Below are 11,906 nucleotides of genomic sequence, written 5' to 3' on the forward strand. Positions count from 1 at the left end.
CCCCGTTTAAAAGATTCCCGCTTTTAAAGATTCCCCGTTTTAAAGATTCCCGCTTTTAAAGATTCCCGCTTTTAAAGATTCCTCTTTTAAAGATTCCTCTTTTTAAAGATTCCCGCTTTTAAAGATTCCCTGTTTTAACGATTCCCGCTTTTAGAGATTCCCGCTTTTAAAGATTCCCGCTTTTAAATATTCCACGTTTTGAAGATTCCCGCTTTAAATATTAACCATTTTAAACATTCCCGCTTTAAAGATTAACCATTTTAAACATTCACGCTTTCAAAGTTTCTCCATTTTAAAGATTTCCCATTCCTCATTCCCCATTCCCCATTCCCCAATCCCCATTCCTATTTTCCCTTCCCCATTCCTCATTCTCTCATTCCCCGTTCTCCATTCCTCATTCCCCATTCATTATTTTAAAGATAGCCAACATTTAATTCCCGCAATAGCTTTTCAACTTCAATGGGATTAGTTGGTAGCTGTGTGAGCTGTTCAGTTCTTACAACTTGCGGGAAGTTTGGAAGATGAGTCAAGTTTTCTGATGTAAAGACAGAAGCGAAATAGTGATTGAAACTGTCCGCAATATCTTTGTGATCGTCAGAGTCTCTGTATCTACTTTAAGTGTCACGAGATTGTTTGTTCCGTTCCAGCGCGACCGAACATAGTTCCAAAACAATTTGCTTGTAGTGACTGCGACTTGAGCACGGTGAAATATACCTGGCGACTCACAACAGAATACTCACCAGAGCTCCAGTGGGTACCAGGTCTTATTGAAAGCACTCAGTCTATGTGGCCTGAGCAGAAGTGACACATCCCTTGCATTCAGGATTCGCCAGGAATTCTCCTGTACACGGTCATTACTGGCCATGTGACTAAGGGAGGAGTTAAACTTCCAGTACTGAGATGTGCTCATGGAACGACTTCCCTGGAGAGTTTTCATCTGTATCTGAGAAAATTTACTCCTAGTAAGTACACCCATGATGTGTCGTTACTCTCTTCATTTCCTAAGCCTTTAACACAAATTAATAACCCTTTGTTTCTGCCTGTCCCTCCTTTCCTTGGAAAATTAATATAAATTGGAAGTAACACATGTACAAGGCAGAAAATTCCATAAGAGGAGAAATGACTTTAAATCTGTTTGTTTATCAAGCCTCGCATAATGAGTGGATTGTACAGTTCTTGCTTTTCTCCCCAGGCTTTTCTAAGGATGGCACACCAAGGTGGTGAGGATCAAATCCTGACTCAGCTGGCCATGCCAAAATTCATTTGTAAAATAGTCAACTTTAACATACTTAAGCATACCACAGGAACATTATGCATATTTTTCCCTTATTAGGACCTGCTGCCAATGCGGCTATTTATTTTTCAAGCCTACATATTGGAGGGAATTACTAGGTGGACTGCTTCAAGTGTCTTCCTGTCTCATTTCGTATTAATTTTAAGGTTCTACTTTTAACTTTCAAAGCCATTCACAAATCCGCACCATCCTATATCAATGATCTTGTCAAAATTAAGCCTTTAAATTCAAGATATGGACTGCGTATGGACTGACGGAATACTGCTATCTTACCCGAATTTTAAAACTTTAAAAACCCTAGGCGACCGTGCTTTCGTTGTTTCGGCGCCGAAACTCTGGAATGATTTACCTTCGGAAATTAGAATGGCAAAATCTGTCGACACTTTTAAGAAACTCTTAAAGACGCATTTTTTTAGTAAGGCTTTTTATTCTTAGTTAGCTTAGCTTTTAATTTTTTATACTACTCATGATGTAACTGGCATCTATTACAAAGCAATGTTGTAATGATGTAATTAGTATTTATTTCATGCATTGTTTTAATGATGTAATTAGTATTTATTCCATGCATTGTTGTAATGAGCAGTTGATCATCCCGTCGTGGAAACGGGGCAATATAATTCCACAATTTTATTTTATTTTATTAAGTGTAGCTAAAGAAAAATTAAGATACATCGCACTCTTTGTACACCTTCAATGTCATTACAAAAAACAGTGAACAGTGTACATATGATGATGATGAGGCTTTCCTCTCCAATTTCACTCCACTAGGCGTGTTCTCTGGTGAACATATTGGTGTGGAATATTTAGGAACACAATCAGATACCCTGGCTGAAAAAGAGCCAGAGAGAGAATTTGATGGGGCATTCAAAAATTATGAAAGTGCCAAGACCGATGTTGTGGAAGACACGAAAGTGCAAGATCTCACACTTTCCTTATCTGAGGACTCCTTGGATAGTGACAGTGGAACAGAGGTGTGTTTTAAATTATCAAAGAATAAAAAGAAAACAAAAACAAACAGATAAGTGAAACCAACAAAAACATCAAACTGGGTATTTTTTTTTAGGATGACAGTAACACTGCTGTCAACTATGCATGTGTCCCAGGCTGGGACAGAGTCATCAGGCTGGCAAATGCACTCCCACAAAGGTGAATTTGTGACAAACTCAGTAGTGGACAACATCACATGGCTTTGAGCAAACCTTTCCGAGTATGAATGGAAAGCCCTGACATTTATGCCTCATTTTTAAAAAGGACAAGGGAAGATTTTAGAACTCAGAAAAAAAGATTTTCACACATTGGTGTGGAGTCGATGGCCAGGTTTCACTCTCAATCTAATGTGATATTATTGGATAAAGATGATGACTTGAGTGACATGATCAACAAGGGTATTGAGGCAGACGATGATGATGTTGCTGAACAAGAAGAGGACATATGCCACGAGGATCCACTCGGCAAAATGATAATTATTTAGGAGTGATGAGATCCCACATGATAAAGCAGGTGCTGAGCCCAGGCGGTACTCGATATATTCCTGGGTGGGGAGGTGTGGCGTGGCCCCTCATACCCTGACCCTGTTTAAGACAAATATCACTGATTTTCCTACTCTGTTTAAGACAGAATTCCGATTTTTGATACCCTGTTTAAGACATTTAATGTGCTTGGTATCAATGTCAAAATCAATGGAATTCAATATTAATTAAAATTAGATCTTGTAAAAATTTTGCTGTTTATCTTCCAAGGAAGGATATCCTGTTTAAGACAAAAACTGATAAATCGATACCCTGATTACGACAAAAAATGATAAATTTGATACCCTGTTTAAGACAAAATCTCGAAAAACATACCCTGGCTGGCCACACATCTCCAAGACAAGGAAGTAGTTGATTCCAAAGCCCTACCAGGGGCAGGGTGGATAAACTGGCTGAAGCCCTTATCAACATGGAGGGACTATTTGTTACCAATGCCCAAGCTCAAGTAAATAAACGGCAAGGGAAGACTTCAGGAGTCAGAGGAAAGATTTTCACACATTGGTGTGGAGTTGCTGGCCAGGTATTTTTAATCAACGTGTAATTTTCAATTACCTGTAATTTCTTTCAATAGTAGTCATTAGCAGATGGAGATTTTTGATGCATGATAAACTTGGATGGAAACTGGTAACACAGAGGTTTTGTCATTCAAAACAAGTAATGGGGATCAGTATTAGAGAAAGTTTAGTTAACAAGGTGGTACTGATTTAATCATATTTTTTAATCTTTAGATCTTCTGTGACAGCTGAACCTCTGTCATTTTCCCCATAAAAATGCAGAATTGTTGAAGCTACCTGTGTGAGGCTATGCAAAGTGTGTAAAGAAAAACGAGGCACTGGACCAAACAACCCCAATCAATCAAAGTGGAAAGTGGTCATCAGCAGATATAAAAAATTAGGCATGCCATTACCACCAACAGACTTCATCAAGAAACCCCCTGACAGCTGTATTGTATCAATGAAGCTACTTCATCTGAATGGCAAATGGCTCCATTATGCATTATAACCTCAGTCTCCTCTTTTGCAGAAAAAGCCCTAATTAAGATCAAAGTTTCCATTGCCAGAGTGAACTCTTTACAAGTGTAAGTTTATTATGGCTATAAACATTGGTCATTATGATTAAGTGTGCATGTAGCAACATATTTTACAAGAATCTATCAGTCTCTCTTTAGAAATCTTGATTTATTACATGAACAGGTTCAAAAACAAAACAAGGTTGAAAATGCAACTGGGCTCACAGTTTCTAATCCCTAGGTTGAGAGTAAGGGATTCACATCTTCCAGTGCAGCAGCTGCCCTGCACTCCACACTGTTTACCTTCATTGAGGGCCTGTTGCCAAAGCAGTGTCCCAATGATTAGTAAGTAATGACTGACTAATTGAACAAGAGTTCAATTAGTCAGAAGCAAGAGTATGTCTTTATTCACTTTATTCCACAGTATGGAGATGTATACCCTTCTTTTACTTTTAAAAAAGTCCTGAGAACCAACTTTTTTGGTGTTGCAAAAATTTCCGCATTGTATGAGTTTTAAGTCATGATGTATGCATTGTTCAGTTCTCTTTTGTTTTTCTACTTGTCATGATAACTATCACACTAACCATCTTTAAAATAGGTGTATCTTTTCTTCATCCTTTCCTTCAACCTGGCAGCACAGGAAAATGAGGTTTGACAACATGTAGAGGACCACTGACAAGGCTCAAGGGTTACTTACCCCCAAAAAGGTCCAAATGGCTTACACCACTGGTGGCCCAAGCATACTGTGTGTGATTTTGGGTTCTAAAGTTCATTAACAGGAATACCTAACATATTAAGATCAAATTTTGAGCATATGCATTGGCCGTTGAAAAAAGGAAAAATCAATAAAAAAAATAAAGAGAAATTAAAAAGGATAATAAAAGCAAGGAATATGATGTGTGTAGTCTCCTTACTGTATTTCTATAGCTGCTTTGTGGCCCACAGTAGTTTTGATGCTACTTTCAATTGGTGACGAATTTGTACGCATGTGGTGCTACTTATCAACTGTATATATACAGTTGATTAGTAGCACCAACTTTTGAGGCGAAGTGAAGCCTTTTTTAATAGATTTATAGATTCGGCCCTTAACTTTACTAAAACACCTCAGCACTCACTATCAAAGAGTTTATTCAAGGGAATTTAGGAACCAATCATTAATTCTCTAGAAGGGGCATGGAGTCAAGGTCTTAAAGTCATCATTGAAAGAGGATCCTTGCTTTTCCAGATTCCCGCCATTTTAAACTCACACTTTCTTGTGACAAATTGCTCAAATCAAAGGTTTTTTTGTGGAATGGGTATCAAAATTTGTAAGAAAAACAAGAAAACTTAAGTCTGAGTATTTAATTCCATCCAAATGATATTACATATTACAATGTGGTAACTATACAGCAAAATTAAATAATCACACATTTCTAGACAAAGGAAGTGAGGTTACAGACTTGCCTGCGAACAACTTTCAAGGGCACAAGGTAAAAAAGAAATAAACGTGGCACACAGTTACAATGAATACAATGTTGAGAGCTGAAAGATGTAAAATCAAACCTGTATTAGCAGTCATCCACCAGAAATGGATTGGTGATTTCTTACAGGCTTGACTGCTTAGAATAGGGTATTATAAAGTACCAATAAAAAAATCAATTTATGCCACAATTGACCATATAATGTACAACAATTTGCTCAAAAATACCACAAACATTGATTTTGGAAGATAAAATACCTACCTGCCTCGACTAGTTTTTAACTAATTGTGGGTATAGGCGTTCTCAAATTATAATTGTAAAATTGTAAATCAATAATCAAAATTGTTGTAAATCAATAAATTGTTGTTGTTGTTGTTGTTGTTAAATGTAGGTGAAATTTTATGTGAAAGATTATTGTTAGCTTTATTTGAGTGGGTGGTTCTGCTTTAAGTGACCATTCAATGCAAGTAGAAGACAAATACAAACTTGCAGTTGGGGCCCAGTCAAAAGTGACCACAACCACTTGACAAAGGTGACAGCTTAATAAATAATGGTAATTGAACAGAGTGGAGTGCAATTTGGGCTGAAATCATACACATGATTTCAAAATCGAACGAGCGTGCAGCACAAGTTCAATTTGAAATCACAATTATGATTTCAGACCAAAATTGCACGACACGAGGTTCAATTACCACTTTATTGCATCTATTTTGAAATCGCCCAAATACAGGACTTGGTCAATTCAAATATTTTACTGATGCAGCACTGAGCCGGTTTTTAACTAAAAAGTGGAACCAGAAACGTGTTTACATCTTATTTTGTATGCAAAACAGAAAGACTTTGACATCATGTGTCAAAAACTCAGTCAAGCGTAAAATGATGCGATTTAGAGCAAATAATGGTGCGATTTGGGAATAAATCACACCAATTAGAGCCAATCAGATTACAGGGACCACCAGTGATTTCAAAATGGATGTAATAAAGGTGAAAATTACAGCAAATAAGGATTAAATGTTTGGAACTTTGACAACCAACTGCTTAATACAAGTTTTACTGTACTTTACAATTACCAAACCCTATAAATCCTTGGAAAATAGTTTCAATTACCACCATAACTTTTCCCTTGCAGTCATGCTTACAGGAAATCATTAATTTTGTCACTACTGATGACACTGTTCTCGCAGTAGTTTTGCAAAGCACAAATACTTTTTTTCCAGTTATCCTATAGTATATGATTGCACAAGTCACATGGAAGGTACATTCCTCTAGGTATGGGGACTGACATTTTAATTACCTCAGCAAACTGTAATCATTAGAATTACATTAGCCAATATGTACACTAAGTGGCCAAAATTCTCAAGTCACCTTTGTTACAGTCAAACTCACTCCACTTCAGCTGGACCATCCAGTTAGGTGTGAAAACCAAAAATATTACTCATATATTCATAAATTAACTGAATCGATAATAGTTAATTTTTTTTAAACCAGCGTCTTGAATGGTATTCCAGAAACAGTACATGATGTTGGAGAGGAAGAAACATTAAGTTAATATTGAAACATATTCCATTCAAAATGAAAATTTTTTGGTGGATGTTGCGAGAACATCAGTAAAGCTATTACCATTAGGGAACAGTAAAATAAGAATTCAAAACATTTAAACTAAACCAGTTTGGAATTAAAATCCAAAATTTAACCTTCGTCTTTTCCCACTTTTATTTTATTTTACATACCACAAACTAATTACCAAACCAAGTGTCTTCAAATTTGCTAATTTAATCGGCCACTTCGGTGTGATATTTCTGATGCTGTGAACTTTTTTGTACACAAGGCGTAGGCTAAGGGTGCAATATAGCAGTTAGTCTTAATCGATATTTTGTAAAAAGAAATTAAAAGCTTTAAGGTGTAGTCAATTCTAAATTGTTCACAAGCTTACCTCTTCGGGAGGTTTGCAGCTCAGTTGCGGCTCATTCTTTTCTCGAAGCTTGTCCTGCCCTGCGTCTACGAATTCTATATTACCACCTCATCCGTTCTCCCTTGTAGCTAAGAATCAAATCTCCATTGGTAAGAGATCTGAATTTCGGCATTCAAGCCATGGCATAAAGATGTAGGTAAACAGAAAGAAAATCGCGAAGACAAAACGACCGGGCGCGTACCTCCACGAATAATTTTCGCACTAGAAAACTACTCTAAACGGATTTTTACAATACATATTAGAACGCACGATTCTTTTCATCGTTGCTGTCGCGCTCTTTTAATGACTTTTTCAATCGCTTTATAAATTCAAAATCTTAAAAGAAAGAGAATTCATCGCTGTAGATTTTGTTGTTGTTACCTCACAAATTGACCAATCATATCCACTCGTTTGGTTATTTCAAATCGAGTGGATGTGATTGGTCAAAAATTCCCAAAGTACAGGATGTGATTGGCTCACACTCAAGAGAAGATTAGCATATTTCTCTCCCACGGTGGGCGCCTATTCTTCTCTGTTGAGATCCCTGTGGTAAACAAAAGCACAGGCCACTCGCAAAGAAAGAAATACGCAAATCAATTCATCTTTATATTACTAATTAAGAATTTGTTGATAGAAGACTTTCGAAAATTTTATAAAGCAAAACAGAGAAGAAAGGATTAAGAACATCCAACAAACTTGTTTCTCACTGCATGCTATATTCGGGGCTTGGGACATTATACAGTTATATTTGTTCTCTGTGAAGGAATTTTGAGACTTATGTTAAGGAACTGTAGCAAAACGATTGGAGTCACACTGAGAAAAGCTCTCGAATGCCGTATTTGTGATCCACATGTGCATTTGACTGTAAGCGCGCGCCACGTATTCAAGTGCGATCCGAACGAGTACCGGCGAGAGCCCCGCGCTGTGCGCTGCTAGCGCGCGCCACACGTTCAAGCCCGATCGTGGACTCTTGCGAGAGCACTGCGCTTTGCGCCTCTATGCTTCAAAATTCATCACAGATATTGGCTGCCATAATTTTTATCGTTCATAAAAATTACAACTTTCAGGATTTCATGGCCACTCAATTCTCTGTTTGAGGAGGTTATGCCTCCGAAACATTAGCTCTTCCTTTTCTCGACGCATGTCCTGCTGCTCCAAGTTCGTCTTGCACATGTCATCCGCTTCTCTTGTGTAGACAAGCCTTAAGTCGCCATTGGTTAGGGTTGGAGTTTGGGTTAAGAGTCTTAACTTCAGCATTCTTGCTACGGCTGAAAGATATGAAGAGAGAGAAAACCCACAGAGGAAATACGATCAAGCGCGAACGTCTCTTACACGAATAATTTTTCGCGGAAAACTGCTCTAAACTGATTCTTAAGAACGCTCGATGCCTTCATTGATCTCTTGTTCTTTTAATAATAACTCTTAAATGTATTTTCAAAATCCCACTCTCAATGGTAAGGGAACGAACCGCCGTAGATTTGTTGTTAGCTGAAAAATTGACCAATCACATCCACTTGTTGGGGTATTTACGTAATAAAGAAGAATGAGGGTCTTCCGAGGAATAGGAAGGCGCTGGGAACACGCTAATCTCCTGTGGAGTGTGAGCCAATCACATGCTGTACTTTAGGAATCTTTGACCAATGATATCCACTCGATTTGAAAAAACCAAACGAGTGGATGTGATTGGTCAATTTGTGAAATAACCAAACGAGCGGATGAGATTGGGTCAATTTATGAGAAACACCAAATCTACGGTGATTCACTCTTTCACGATGAAAGTGATTTAAGAAGTCATTGAAAGAGCGCAAGAAACTCTAAAAAAGTCGTGCATTCTAATAACTGTTACAAAAATCTGCACAGTTTTCTGCGAAAAATTATTCGTGGATGTACGCGCTAGGGTGTTTTGCTCTTGGGTTTTTTTTTCGCCCGTCAACGATAGCGGCTCAATTTGTCGCTCACTCTTCGTTGCCGTTTAAAAAAAAAACCCTCTGACACCCAGGGTAATTACCAATGGAGAGTTTATTCTTAGCAACAAGAGAGAAGCGGATGAGGTGATCATAGTGAATTCGGAGCAAGCTGCAGGACAAGCTTCAGAAGAAGAATGAGTCGTAACTGATCGGGAAACCTCCCGGAGAGGTAATCTAATCAAGAATTTTAAAATATTTAGATCGAGCCAATTGTTAAGGTCCTGACCACAGCTTATACCTTTTCTTTTTTTTTCTATATAAAACATCAATAAAGACTAACTGCTTCGTTGCACTCTTCAACAATATGCCCCGAGGGCTTAAACAGTACACGACAAAGATCAAAAATATCAAACTGAGGTGGTGATCATGACATTCGAGGAGAATTTATTTGGTGATTAGGTTGTGATTTTTACATGTAGAATAAAGGTAGGAAAAGACACTGCGGTTTTTCTTAATCATCAGCAGGCTATTTTGATTTTGGATTTTACATTGAGACTGGTTTATTTTAAATTTATTTTTTTTCCATCATGGGTTGTTTACATGGAACTCATGAAAGCTTTACAGAACGATGTTGTTATCGCAACATCTGTAACGAATCCTCGTTTAGCATAGAACGTGTTTCAACAACTTTGTTCCTTTCTCTTCAACATCATTCACTATTCCTAGGGCACATTTGAAGGAAGCCAGTTATAGAAAAACATTAACTATTGCTTCAGTTATTTTATGAATTGGTCAGTAATGTTTGTTGTTTTCACAGTGCAGAAGGCAGCTGAAGTGGAGTGAGCTTGACCGTAGCAAAAGTGACTTGAGAATCTTGAGCACTTGGTAAACAAGTATTGTATTGTAATTCTGATGATTACAGTTTACTGAGGTATTTGAAAGAAGTGTACCTTCCATGTGACCTGTTTAATCATATGCTATGAGATAACTGAAAAAAATTATTTGTGCTTGGCAAAACTACTGCAAGTACAGTGTCATCAGTAGTACCAAAAATTAATAATTTCCTCCTAGCATGACTGTATGGGAGAAGTTATTGTGGTAATTGACACCACTTTTCTGAGGATTTGTAGGGTTTGGTAATTGCAAAGTACAGTCAAACCTGTATAATTTAAGCAGTTGGTTGTCAAAGTCCCAATCATTTTACCCCTTATTCACTGTAATTTTCACATCTGTGAAGCAGCTGCCTCTAATAAGTGGTTGTGGTCACTTTTGACTGGGGTTCCAACTGCAAGTTTGTATGGTCTTCTGCCTGTATTGAATGGTTACATAGAGTGGGACAGAATACACCCAAATAAAACTAACAATAATCTTTCATATAAAATTTAATCCACATTTATCTCCCGAAATCATTGTTAATAGTATTTCATAACTTATTTTTGTACATTAAGTGGTCAATTATGACATAAAATGACATTTTTATTTCTTTGTAAAACCCTATTCTGTGGAATCTGTATTAAGCAGTCAACCTTTGAGGAGTCACAAAGCCATTTCCCATGGGTGACTGCCTAATACTTGTTTTGGCTGTGTATCTTTCAGCTTTCAAGCTATCACTTTGTATTTATTGTAACTGTGTGCTATATTTATTTCTTTGTGCCTTTTGCCCTGAAAAGTTTTTTGAAGGCCTGCCTTCAACCTGACTTCTTTTGTTTAAAAATGTGTGATTACATAATTTCGCTGTAGTCACCACTGATTGTAACATGCAATGCTATTTGAATGGAATTAAATATTCAGACTCAAGTTTTCTTGTTGTTCTTTCACACGTTGATACCCATTCCACAAGAGAAACTTTGATATGAGCAATTTGTCACGAGACAATGGGGGTTTAAAAAGGTGGGATGATTGTTTTTACTCTGACCTTCCTCCCCCCTCCCACCCTTTAACATTCAGGGGCACACAGATAGAGAGTACCTTTTATCTTTTTGTATTGTTACTCCTAACGTTTACATTAATTGGCATCCACATAATAGTGTACAAGGCAAAAAATATGAGTGCCCCGGCTTGATAAGTTAGAAAATTAAACCAAGGGAATTGTGCAGACCATATCCTGCTTTTTATCCTCCTCTGGACGGATATTTGCACAGGTAACATAGTCAATATTATTGTCTCATTCACTCTCATTGTCCACTTGACTGATGAAAAAATGATAACCTTATTTGTTAAATTCAGAAATTAAAGCCAACCCTCTTGATACCTGAAAGACCTTGACTCCATGCCCTCTCTAGATAATTCATGATCGGTCCTGAAATTCCCTAAATAATCTTTGACAGCCAGTGTTGAGGAGTTTTTATAAAGTGAAGGACTGGAGAACAAACTTACCAGGGCTCTGATTTTGAGCTTCGTTTAATCTATGAATCTACTAAAAGAGGCCTAACTTAAAGACTCAATTTCATTGATGGCAATTCTTTTTCAGCAGGGTTCCTTTGATTGGTTTGGCGTTGTACAAAATTAAATTTCTTTATCTTCTTAGCTATTGACTCACTGCCGATTTATTCCACATTTGTAAAAGAAAAGAGGACTGTAGGGTCATTACGCACTTGAATGCGTGGCGCGCGCTAAGTGCTAATGTACGCAGACGAGGCATTCTAGGGCTTTACTTAGCGTGACTCCTTTCATTGTGCTCCATTTCCCGAAAGTTAGTGTCGTTGGTCGTACAGTAAGCGTAGGTCACGCAAGAATTTTTGGTTGTTTCATTTGGT

At 37.5% G+C, this 11,906-nt stretch overlaps 2 long non-coding RNA genes across 2 annotated transcripts; both read left to right on the forward strand.

The window, feature by feature from the left end:
- The first annotated feature begins 3,153 nt into the window (after window positions 1–3,153).
- On the forward strand, window positions 3,154–5,678 carry LOC148716314 (uncharacterized). The gene is made up of 2 exons (XR_015995080.1): window positions 3,154–3,343; window positions 3,552–5,678. It is a non-coding gene; the product is annotated as an uncharacterized LOC148716314 (long non-coding RNA).
- A 3,291-nt stretch (window positions 5,679–8,969) lies between these two features.
- LOC148716315 (uncharacterized) lies at window positions 8,970–10,947 on the forward strand. Its single transcript, XR_015995077.1, has 2 exons — window positions 8,970–9,379; window positions 9,968–10,947. It is a non-coding gene; the product is annotated as an uncharacterized LOC148716315 (long non-coding RNA).
- The last annotated feature ends 959 nt before the right edge of the window (window positions 10,948–11,906 follow it).

The sequence above is a fragment of the Stylophora pistillata genome, chromosome 14 (genome assembly GCF_964205215.1).
Source record: "Stylophora pistillata chromosome 14, jaStyPist1.2, whole genome shotgun sequence".
In the NCBI taxonomy this organism is placed as follows: Eukaryota; Metazoa; Cnidaria; class Anthozoa; order Scleractinia; family Pocilloporidae; genus Stylophora; species Stylophora pistillata.